Raw genomic sequence first — 12,503 nt, 5'->3', positions numbered from 1 at the left:
GGACTTTGTTGTGATCATTCTGAAATGAGGCCTTTCCTTTTCCAGCTACTTGAAATAATTATATGCTTGTAATTTTTCCTCCTTGAACCCCCCTTTTGGAATTGAGCCCCTGACAGCAAATGCAAAGATGTGAAAGACTTCTGTTGTTGAGTTATACAGGTGAGCTGTGCCAGTTTTCAGCTGTCATGGGAAATCTTTTGCTGCATGTATGATGTGCTTAAATGTTGTGCTTGGGAGAGCTCTTCAGAAGTCTGTTCTTCAAGTTCTGTTCCAGTTCCAACAGGCTGGTCCACCAGCTCAGCCTTCTGCTTGAAGAATGAACAATTTGTTAGTTCAAATACCTTTGGATTATAGATTAAAAGTGAGGTTTGGCTAAGTTGTTCAGATTGCTGGATACTGTGGAACTAAAAGGCTACAACCAGAGGGAAGAGAAGGAATTTCACATCTTCTGTGCAGAAACAAAGACAGAGGAAAAGAAAACCCTTGAAAGGGGAAAATTAAGAGTTACAGCAACCACATATTAGAGCTAATTGCCCGGACACTTTACAAAATTTTATTTCAGCAAGGGGGGAACTTAATTTGCTCTTGGCAACAGGGTAGAATGCTTAATTCAACTTAACAAAAATACGTTTTTTGAAAGAGGAAACAAGACTGACAGAATTTTGGCATGTCAACAAAAGGCACAAATACAAAAAGAAAAGGATTAGTGAAAATGAAGATCAAGAAAAGATCAAAAATATATTGGCTGGAGTCCAGGAAACATTTGTTACATTTTATAAGCAATGCTATTCTTCCCAAGTGTGTAGAACAGAGGAACTAGCTGATCTTTACCTAAAGCAATATTGGCCTCCCTGCGTGCTAATGAACAGATGTCCCCATAGGAATCAGAAAAGCGTTGATCAACATACTGTAACTGAAATGGAGTAAACTGCCAGGTCCGTGTGCACTAAAAACAAATTGAAAATTCAATAGAGACTTGCACAGATATACTGATTTCTATGTAAATATTAATGCCTAATACAATGTGACACAATGAAGTGATTTTACACTTAGTAAAATCTTTTCTTGCCTTCTATTTCTTACAACACAAGGACCTGAACCACACTAAAAAATTATCAAGCAGCAGGCTTAAGTGAAGGAGAATATTTTTTTTCCAGGTGATGACCAAGTGCTATGGGATAGTAAAAATGCCAAAGTATGGATAAATTAAATGAGATCAGACAAATCACTGTAGAAACTTCCATCAGGAGGTTTCAGTTTTCACCAAAATTTCTTACAGCTGAATGTTAATAAATACAAGCATCGTTCAGTACTTGGCTTTGTTCCTTTAGCGTTTTTGCTCATAGCTGATGCATGTGTCAAATACTGAGCTAGATCAGTGTTAGGTCTGATCCAATATCAATATTCGTTCATTCTTACAGTTCAGCCTTGTATTCTGTCCTGTTTTTCTAAAAAAAAAAAAAAAATTCAGGAAAATCTGACTCCCAGCTGAGATTTCTGGCTGAGACTTGGTAAGCCTTCCTTTTAGAAGTCAAAATGGCTCAAACTAAGCTGAGAGTGGTTTAGTTAGCCTCTGCAATATTGCGCTGAAATGGACTAGGAGCATTCACATGGTGATCAAGGATGTCTCAACACAGTGCTCAGTGATTAACACAAGACCAGCTTTTATTTCATGTGGGTGCAATCACTGATTTATGCCTTGGAGTAGAACAAAAAAATTGGAGCAAAATTACTGGAAGAATTATCTGACTATTGATGTTTCCCATCTGAAATTTTCACATTTCTATGTAAGAAGATGCAGTAGAATGAACAGAATCAAGAAATTCTTCCTGCAGTCTTAAGTATGAAATGTATCAATCATTTATTTAAACAATTTATCTGATAAGCAGATTTAACTTGAACCACTTTTCAAAACTATTCAAACATATTCCAAAGCTGTATAATGTCAATTTTCAAAGCTGTTGCCTACCCAAATTGCCGGATGCTGTGATTTTTGGGAGAGTTTTTAATGTGCCTAAATTCATATCAAGCAACTGAATAGGTTCAGGACAGAACACTGTGAAGACTGTCAGGAACACTAGTACTAACAGAGCTGAGTTTTTCACTGCTAAACTCTGTACGTTTGCTGAGTGTGTCAATTTACTTCAATTTAGTTTGACCCCCTTTTTCTGATATGGAAAAAATTTATTTTTTTTTTCAGTTTACATTGTATCATTTGGAAAGGGATTTATGCTTGACTGGAAGAAACATTCTCATACCTGACAGAATGTCCATGGTTTTATTTTTATCTGTGCAATGATACTGGTGTAAGCAAGTGATTAAACATTCCTGCATAAATAAAGTATGAGTCACTAGCTCAAACAGAGGCCATGTCAGCAACCAAAAGATAGAATCAGATGGCATTCCAGTGGTCTACCAGTATGAGCTCTGTTTCTTCATTCCTGTTCCTAGGAAATGACCATCAACACCAGAATTAAGAGTAATTTACAACTGGAATTGCAGCAGTCAAGTTCTTAATGCACTACACTAGAAATGGGCTTCCTAGATGCAAAGAGCAAGAAACGTAAGTGATCTTAACCTACTACACTCACTAATATGACTAAAAGAAGAAAACTAAATTGCAGTTTTGTGATATGAAAAGCTGCCAAAGCTATTTGTTTGGGAAAAAAAAAAAAAAAAAGTTTTTGGAAACAACTAGAGATTGTTATCAGAGTTTTAGAAAATGGCAGTGAATCATCAGAAGTCACTTGCAGTGACTCATAATGCGGTCAGAGTTTTCACATGCCAAGCAGGTATTTTTCTTAAACAATACCTTTTGGTTTTTCTTTCTCTCTCTCTCTCTTTCTTTCTTTCTTTGTTACTGGTTTTGTTGGTGTTTTTTTTCCCCAGTAATTCTCAGTATTACTTAGTATTTCATCTTCTACAGCAGTTCATCCTACCAGGACATATGGTTCACTGTGCAATATTATGTTCTCTACCCATTCTAGTTCAACTCTTACACACACTGAGTAGTCTAGAGTAAAGAGCCAAACTCACCTTTGGATTACAGCAATTTGAGAGAGCAATGCGCAGGTACTGAAGACTGCCCATTGCCACAAGAGAGTGTGTGGGCTTCTCCCCCCAGGCCCCTACTACAACTTCTGTACCCTATGCAACTGGGACCTAATCCACAGCCCATTGAAGCCCACTCACATTCACTGACCTTTGGATCTAGGTTCTTTGTCTAGAGTTACCAGCAGTATTGTTCACTGACATTCTTGCCAGGATGATTTTACTTGTCATCTGGAGCAGTGTTAAATGTCTCAGAGGGACATAGTTGTGCTCCGGACTGCTTTCTTAACTCCTGACTTGTTAAGCACCTGTGCAATGACAGTTCTTAGAGGTTCAACAGCAGCTAGGTGGGTAGGATTTCATTTTCCTGTAATGCATGATTTAGTGTGTACCATGTTACTTCCTTCAGGATATTAGCCTAAAACCACTTCACCCCATTTTCAAAGACGCCTGTTAATTATTCGGTATATTTTTTTTATTTTGACTGTACTCAGTCTCTGGGGAAGATTTGTGCTGCAGGTTTTGTAGGTGTTTTTCCAGTTGGCTTGTTATATAATCTTTTATATTGTGTATGGCATGCTTATCTTTGGAATTTTCCATTTTTTTAACAATTAGTTCAGAACTGTACCTAATAAACATGGTCTATGTATGTTATTCCTGATACCTGCTGTTGTATCTGAAAAATATGAAGATGTGTAATTGTTTTTCTCCACATTTATTTATTTATTAATTAAAATTAAAAGACATATTTATTTATTTATTTACATTACTAAAGATGTGGAGCATAATTTCAAAGATATTCATTGTGTGTTAATTTTAAGGTACTTCATTTTAGAGTGGGAGAAATATTCTTCACTGTCAATACATTTTTTTTAAATACAAAGACTCATCTTTTATGCAGGTTCAATTTAAAATCAGTAAGATTAAAGCTGTAATGCAGTTTTGCCAGTAGTAACCCCCACACTTCTCCCTCCTGGCATTCTTGGAGTGAAATCCAAGGATTTGCTGTAGGTGGAATAAGAACACCTTGGGGAATAGTTCCTGGGCCACCATTGCATCTCTGCTGGGCAGAGCAGCTGAGAGTACAAGCTGATTTGCAGCAGTGACCAAGCCAACTCCCTGCTGCCCTTGTTGATGCTAATCTCATTTGCAGACAGTTTGCCCTTTTGTCCATTTCAACAAGGCCGACACTGAGCAGCACGTGGATGGATTTGAGAAAGCAGTCATTTTGATTCTCCTCTTCTGGCATACTGGAATAAAGCTGTGGAGGCATGTGTGGAATAGAGTGGTCTATGAATGCGTTATCTCCTTTCTGTTGTTTGACAGACTTTCGATCTCCTGCTGACTCATACGAAAGAGAGTTGGCAGAGAGGACAGGGGGCCATGTGCCCCTCTGGTGATAGCAATGAAAAAACAATGCCTTGGCCTGAAAGTTTGTTTCAGCCCTTGTTTCAGAAGATATTTTTCATTATCAGTCTTTGCTTTGAAACATATACTCTTCCAATTAATTATATTCAGTTTTGGTTTTGTACTGGTTTTAAAATTATTGCTTTGGCAAATGAAAACTTCTATACACAATATACTTATTGCATAAATAGTTGCATAATTTGACTTACTGCTCTAGTCAAATTTCTTAATTTGACTTGATTTTTTTAATCAACATTCTTTGGAGAATGTGGATAGTGTTAATGAAATTGAAATTATAATCAAATTTTTGGATGCTTATATTACTGCTGCACTTATACATTGTATTTGCATATTCAAGGAAACATTTGACTGCTTAGAATTGATGCATAAATGTATTAAAATATTTCTTTGCTATTTTGTGCATAGATATAATGACATTTAAAGATGTATTTGGGATAATTCTCAATGAATACACTCATTGAAAAAAGTACTGCATGCTGAATATTTCTGGTGATTGCAGAAATCTTTTGTATGTGTAATTAATAGGTGGTTCTAAGCAGAGGCATTGCTGGCTTTTCACAGATTTTGATCCCTTTTTTTCTTCAACCCTTTCCACCACAATATCCTCTGCTCTACAATAATTCCCTCAAAGGTAATTATAAAAAAATTTCCTGGTAAGGAAATATTGCTTCTGTGCTTGTCTTGATTGCTATGCTTGTTAGCCAGCCACTTACATCTGGGCTCACTGGCCGATGAGGCAAATATTTTTTGTAACTGCTGAGTTCTCCTTTCTTGTGCTCTACTTGAGTACTGTGAGATGATATTCCATCTATGAGATAAATTCTGTGAAACACTTAGGATTGTAAGTATTATTAAGATGGCAGCCATACTTAGAAAAGTATAAAAAATCTATAGAAACGGGTCAGAAAGAAACTGGGACAGAAAGTTGCCTGAACAGCACAAATTGCTGTTTTCTTAGGAAACCAAGCTAAAACAAACAACAACAACAACCAATCAGAAAATATATGGTATCTGACTTAGAGTATTTTCCCCAACATTTGAATAATTCTGAGACCAAGTTTGCAACAGACAGCTGTACAGCTGCTTTGGAACTCAGATGTTGAAACAAGTTTTCACTGAAAAAGCAACAAATTACAGTTTTGTGCAGACTTACTATTGTAAGTGAAATTTCCAAAGAAGGAGCAGTTCATAAAGATTTTTTACTGTGTTCCATAAGGTCTGGTATAATAGAGTAGGGAAATCACATAACCATATGAAGTGGCCATAAATATAATGTAGCATCTCATGTATTGTTTCCTCTAATCTAGCCAGTGACCTATAATTCTCTCCGCTTTGGTTCTACCTTGAAAACAATTTTCAAAACTTTTATTGCTTTTCTAGTCTCTTGGCATAACTTTAGTCTTTCTTTCCTTTTCTTTTTTTTTTTTTTTTCTTGTTTCTAGTCTTCAAGTTCTCTTAGCACCTGTCAAATGTCTCATTTCCCACACTTTGTGTCATCATGTGATAACACCAGCTGAAGGGCTTCTTCTAAAACAACAACTACAGAGGCAGTCTGTGGTTTACAGAAAGACACATCTTGCAGAGGGTGATATCCACCACTGTTGTGATGCCACCTGCATCTATGTTTGAAGCAGACTCAAAAGTAATGTGAATCATGTGTTACTGTATAAGTTCCAGAGGTCCAATGTAGGACCTTGAAAATAAAATTAGAATCTAAGAATCGTAAATCATTTGAGTTGGAACAGTTCTTATGGGTCATCCAGCCCAACTCCCCTGTAATGAACAGGGACACCTACAGTTAGATCAGGTTGCTTAAAGCCCCTCCTGTCTGACCTTGAATATCTCCAGGGATGGGGCTTTTACTATCTCTCTGGGCAATCTATTTCAGTGCCTTACTACCCTTATTGTAAAAAACAAACAAACAAACAAACAAAAACTTACATCCAATCTAAATCTCTTCTCTCTCAGTTTGAAACCATTTCCCGTTGTCCTAACACAAGAAGACATATCTTGAAAAGGAGGAAGAACAGAGTGGCCAGGGATTTTTTGGTACAGGCCTTAAGATTTTTTCTGACTTTGAACTATTTATTCATGAGATTAGGATAAAAAAAAATTACAGTCTAAATGGTATGCATCAATTCATGTAAGAGCTCATTTAAATAGTTTATGTAGGAGGTCAAATTATGTGATAACAGCAGACTCTTCCTGATTTATAATCTGCAAAATGATCAGTATTCCTGGATGAGACAGGAAAATTTGTCAGAAAGAAGTAAGAAACTTGCAGAGAAAACATGTATGTGTAGATTTCATTAACATGAAGATGACAGTTGCCTCAAGTTTAAAGATAGTTCTAATATTGCTGAATGTGAGAGCTGAGTAGAATATCAACAAAAACTTATCCATGGGTCATAAAACATAACACAAGCATCAAATATTGTCTTCTAGCTCTTACTGATGTTACCATGAAAATATCATTGTCTTCTCTGGCTGCTGAATGAAACAAAGTGCAATATTTCTAGTAAAACATATTGCACATATTATTCTTAATATATTGCCTTCTGTCTTTTGTACGTAAACCAGAAATTTAATTAATTATTATGTAAAAGTTTTCTTGCTTTTACAGAGATCAGTGTTTCCTTTTTGGATTTTTTTGAGAGGAGACCTTTTGATTTTGCAGAATCAGGTGGGATGAGAGAGCAGAGATGGAAATACTGAAATAATCTCAATTCTATTTCTTATTGAGAGGCCCACAGGGAACAGTAAACACAAGTTTTCTCAGCCCAGATGAGCTTAGCAAGTTAACGTGAGATGAGGGTTGAAAAATTTTCTCTGACCATCTGCAGGCCAGGGATCTGATGAGTATAGAGTATGTTGATGAGTATGACGATGCTGTACAAATTCTGCAAGAATGACCACACTCAAATTGCATAACTAACCATTCAGTGTTGAAAACAAATTTACACTAATGAATGGGGAATCTCTTTAAGAAAATATTGTTGTGTGAATTCTCACATTCATGAATCAAACAGCTAAAAAATGCTTATTATATATAGCTATATATGCAGCTTTTTTTAATCGATGGTGGCTTAATTGCAATTCCTTTCGAAGGGAACGCCAAGAGTCATGATTGCTGTCTCCAGGTCACCTTATACCCACTAAAGCCAGCATCTGACCTTAACTTCTACTACTGATCCCTCTTTGACTCTCCCATAGGTGAGTCACAGAACAGTTTTGTTCTACCTTGAACCACTTTACCACTTGAAAAGTTCTGTGCTGGCTTCACTTCCTGGTTTTCCGGGCTAAGTTTAGTTCACAAGAAGCTGCTGAGCTGCTACACACAGGTAATGTTGAGTTGGAGCTCACCACAGTTGCTAAGGGTGAAGATAAGGTCACCAAGAAACAGGAGGAAATCACCAGCTGAGAGAGCTAATGGTATTGACAGAAGACCTGTTCAACACATGGGAATGTACCTGTAGCTATATACACTCACAGGAGATGGATCCTACATGTGCAGTCTGCACAGCGCTCTCCTTGCTGCCCTAGCAAAATATGAACCTTCTCCCTGCTGAAGACATCCAACTCTGACCAGCAGAAAGCCTAATAGGGAGTAATTACAAGCTAATACTTGCACACACTGACAATAGAGGTCTATATTTAGAAATATATTCTCCACTCATCTGCTGAGCTATGGTTGTATAAATGTCCATGGTTTTACACTGGACATTTATTCCTCTTCTCAAGTCAAGAATAAACAGTGAAAGAGCACTGGCTACATACGCACCACAGAGGACTGGTAGAAAATATTGATTTTTTTGTAATGATTAAATCAGTTGGTCTTTAAAATGAATTATTTAAAGATTTGGAATCTTTGTTAATACAAATGTCCTTTTTCCTTGGAGATTTCATCATGGGGAAAATGAATATAGAAGCATCCATTATTCCCTCCTTCCCTGGGGCTGCAATTATAATGTTAGGCCAGATAGTTACTATTACCTGCCTGCTTCCTGTTATTTTTGGAAGGATCTTCAACGGGGTGAAAGTGCTTATTTAGGGTGTGGGAATAGGAAGGTTCTATTTCACTTCTCTGAATATAAACTCTGTATTGAGCCTGTATTTTACATGACAAGCTAAGGACCAAAATCCATTGAAGTGAGTCTTACAATAAGATCAAATAGATTTGGAAGGGATCCTGAAATAACAATACATATCCTGTGAGGATCTGGAGAACATGTTGCATTATCATTCTTAGAAAATACTGTACACTGTGTGTCAGTGCCTGCAAACAGCATTTTTTTCGCATAACATCACAGAGTACTGTTCATGCAGTGAGGAGTTTTAGGTCTGTATCAGGCTTAGTCTATAAATAATCACATTTGTTTATACCTTGAACAGACTGTTTGTTTGAGCATTCTCATAGGAATAAATCTCATTACATCAAAGCAACACTTTCCTCCATTCATCAGCCAAAACAGAGTAATTTTCTCTCAACCTTGCCGATGTTGAGTTCAAATTTAAACTATATTAAAAAGTCTGTCTGTGTTCTACTTTTTGCTACTAATACAAAGATATGTTTAGCTTCCGGAGAAATAGGATAGCATAAAGACTGGCAATTTGGGTAAAACTTGCACTGACTTGGTTTTCCATATTTTGCCTTTTCTGGAGAAAATATATGCAAACATTTTGACTTCCCTCAATTATTATTTTCTTCTCTTGATATACACATCTGTTTTGTGGCTACAGTTTTGCTTTCCATTCTCATTTGTTTATTTCCCCGTTTATCCCCAAGAAAATCTAAGGCTTCATTTTGTACGTTGGCATAGCTCGTAAGTCCACTGTATTTAAGGCTTCTTTAACTTACATTGGTGAGCAGTGTGCTTTTCTACCACTTCGCACATAGATACTTTTGGAATTGTTACCTGCCAACATACAAAACACTCTTAAAAAAGAAAAAATAAATTCAAACTCATGGATCATAAACAATCTTTTTCTTCACTTGGAGTAGTGATAATTTTTCATGGTATGCACTCAAAGGTAATTTGCAAGTCTGCTTTAAAATACTGAAAAGCATCATGTCTTTATTCCAGGGCAAAGGAAGTCCTGTACAAGCATACAGTGTGTGCTAAGCTCCTACATTTTTATAAACTGGCAGGCTGCCTCATCAGCCAGGTAAAAATCCAACACCACACCCAAACCTCTTTTCAGCCCTTTCCTCAGGCACAGTTTATTATCTGAAATGCAAACTTTATCAAGCAGTACAACACAAGGTTATTTCCCCTGACTAAAACTACACCCAAAGGGCCCCCTGACCAGCAGTCATCGGATCCAGCCAGGTTTCTTGGGTCTTGTCAGGACCCATTTTATGCCTTTCCTTGTGTCTCTCAGGACTGGCTGATTCCAGAGCTCCTTTACCATTCTTCTCCAACTCATAGGGACAGCCTCCGTTGTTTGCCTCCCCTTTGCTATCTTCTACTTTTTCCTTTTTTTTTTTTTCACTCAATCTTGTGTTTTCACAGATAACATCCATTGACATTTTCTCACTGCCTGAGAACACAGATAAGAAATTTTCTATACCTATTATTATCTTTTGTTGCTCAGCTCATGGTTCCCTTAGCAGTAATAGGGGCCTCTTTAAAACAATGTACTCCACTGGAACTCGACGTACAATTTTGCAGTTTTGTTCTACCAAAATCCTTTCCTTTATATGTTTTATTGGTCTTTTAATGTCAAAATAATTCACGAAAGCCATTGCAATTATCTCAATTGACTTTCATGAGGTTTGGACCAGGCCCCAAACGCATTTCTATAAAAAGATGACCAAATTCTTTTAGTTGGAGAGTATTAGTAGAATTCTGCTGTGACATTTATTGAGAACAAAATTTACATTTCCACATAAGCATAGCTGAATTAAAATGAAGTAGGAATCTTCTTTGTTTCTTTTGCTAATAATGCTTGTACTGATCTGATCCTCCTTGTAACATTGCAGATCATTCTAAACTTTAACAAAGTTAAGAATACAGAATGCTGGCATTGCATCCCAGCTATGAACTATGATATCAAAATTATGTTTTGTAATCCAGCAAAACACTGATGCATCTCTCTAATGCTTCAGCAGAATTAGGTTTCTGAATGGCAAGTAGGTACTAAAATTTATTGCTACAGCATTAAATTTGTACCTGGTTGACTTTTATTAAGTCACTTCTGCCTGCCTTGCCAAATAAATTACCCTGCTTCAATTCCTCCACTTTTCATACTACTAACTATTAAACATTGAATAGAGGTAATTTCATTATTTCCTGAATATCCTATCATCAACTTAGGTAATGTGGATAGACAGTGACTATTTATACTAAATACTTCTCACTCCAGGAACAGTTTCTGCCAAATGAGACAAGTATTCAACAAACAGAGAAGTGACAAAACCCAGATTCTTCTGCACTGTGTATGTTGTAACCCTGCTGCCCTTCACAGCCATAACTGTGGCAGTCTTTGTATCTCTATAACACCATCATAAGACTCAAAACACTGCTAACTTGAAACTTTGCAGGTATAGCATAGGTAACAATTCAATTTTGTATTATTTTCTGTGTGTTTGAGTAAGCACTAATTTGTGTCTTTCTCTTGTATCTTGCCACAGAATTTCACGAAGATGGGAGGAATATATGATAGCTCTTCTTTGATAAGCCTTCCTAAGGTTGTGAAAAACAAACAAAAAACAAAAACATCCCACCCAGACTACTGGTGCAGAACTTAATGAACTTAATTCTTGACTGCCAAGAGTGAAGAGCAAAGAGACTTTGCTGCTTCGTGGATCAGCTCTGTTCAAAGGTGACAGTGTTATCGATGTGTTAGCCCCTTCAGGGGCTGTCTGCAAGAACACCTGGTGCAAGGTATGCTTGATTCAGCATGAAGTCTAGTGGGGAATTATTTTATCTACAAAAGAGAGATAAAAAGAACTATTTCATTCCATCATGTCAATGCATTTTTTGAGAAGATGACTTCAACTTTTAGAGGAATTTAGCTTACACTACAACATTGTTGTGTCTTTCAGCTCATACATATACAGCTTTCATACATTCACTGTATGAATACAAACATTAAAGATATGAGAAATTCAATGCAGTGGTGGAAGATCTTTAATCAGCAACAAAATCACATAAAGCAAATTATATTAAGTAAAACTTATGTGTAGTTAATCTGTGCCCAGCAATAGCTTAGAAAGTGAGAAAACAACCTTTTCAGAACAGAATACTTTGGAGGTAGAGCAAGATGCATCAGTTAAAGTTTTGACACCAGCATTAAAATATTGATTCATAAAGCCTAAACCATGTCTGTTTTTATAAACAGTGTGGGTATAAAACTGGAGAGATGAGTAAGATACCTCCAGTTAAACTGCCATTGCACATGAAATAGTTGCTGTCACACTGTAAGACCAAAGGTTTATGTGTTCCTTTTTGTAATATACAATGCACAGACTAGAGAACTTCGGACTGGTGCAGTTGTTTTCAATTAGTGTTTCTCCTTTACACTTTGTGGCTAATGTTTTCCTATTATCAAGGTCTTGCATATTTTCAGCACCCACCCAACTCTGTGGTATTATATGTAATTTTTTTAAAGGTCTGAGTGACAAGTACATTGATATAAGTGAATCATCATTTTGCAGGCATAACATTTTATCAGATTGGTTTTCAAGTAGATTTATGTATTTGAGAGTCTGCATCTGCCATACAAGATTAGTGCATGGAAGATAGGACATTTGTTGCAACAGTGAGCGACAGAATTTTATATTTTAAACATGTGAAGCAAACTTGATAGTAAATTAGCATCATGTTAAGTAGTTCCTGTTTATCAGATATAGTAACTAGAGCTGAACGAAAAGGATATTATTGTGTAAGATCAGGACAAGTTTCCATTCCCCACTAATGTCACTGCTTTACATTCCAGGATGAACAAAATATCCTAGGGTGGTAACCACATGACCAAACAAGAAAAGTAAAATAAAAGAACAGCTGAAGTACAATATTTCC

General features: G+C 36.6%; 1 long non-coding RNA gene across 1 annotated transcript in view; it reads left to right on the top strand.

Annotated features, from left to right (window-relative positions):
- The window catches only part of LOC122161934, a 31,317-nt gene extending 18,814 nt beyond the window's left edge, over positions 1 to 12,503 (top strand). Inside the window, exons 2-4 of the long non-coding RNA XR_006169352.1 lie at positions 2,452 to 2,563; positions 9,564 to 9,645; positions 11,114 to 12,503. This is a non-coding gene — a long non-coding RNA (uncharacterized LOC122161934). The remainder of the gene's footprint in view (positions 1 to 2,451; positions 2,564 to 9,563; positions 9,646 to 11,113) is intronic.

This window comes from Centrocercus urophasianus, unplaced genomic scaffold (assembly GCF_019232065.1).
Source record: "Centrocercus urophasianus isolate 14NV4802_14NV808 unplaced genomic scaffold, USGS_Curo_1.0 seq_10, whole genome shotgun sequence".
NCBI classification, from domain to species: domain Eukaryota; kingdom Metazoa; phylum Chordata; class Aves; order Galliformes; family Phasianidae; genus Centrocercus; species Centrocercus urophasianus.
This window is presented reverse-complemented; position numbering and strand designations above follow the sequence as displayed.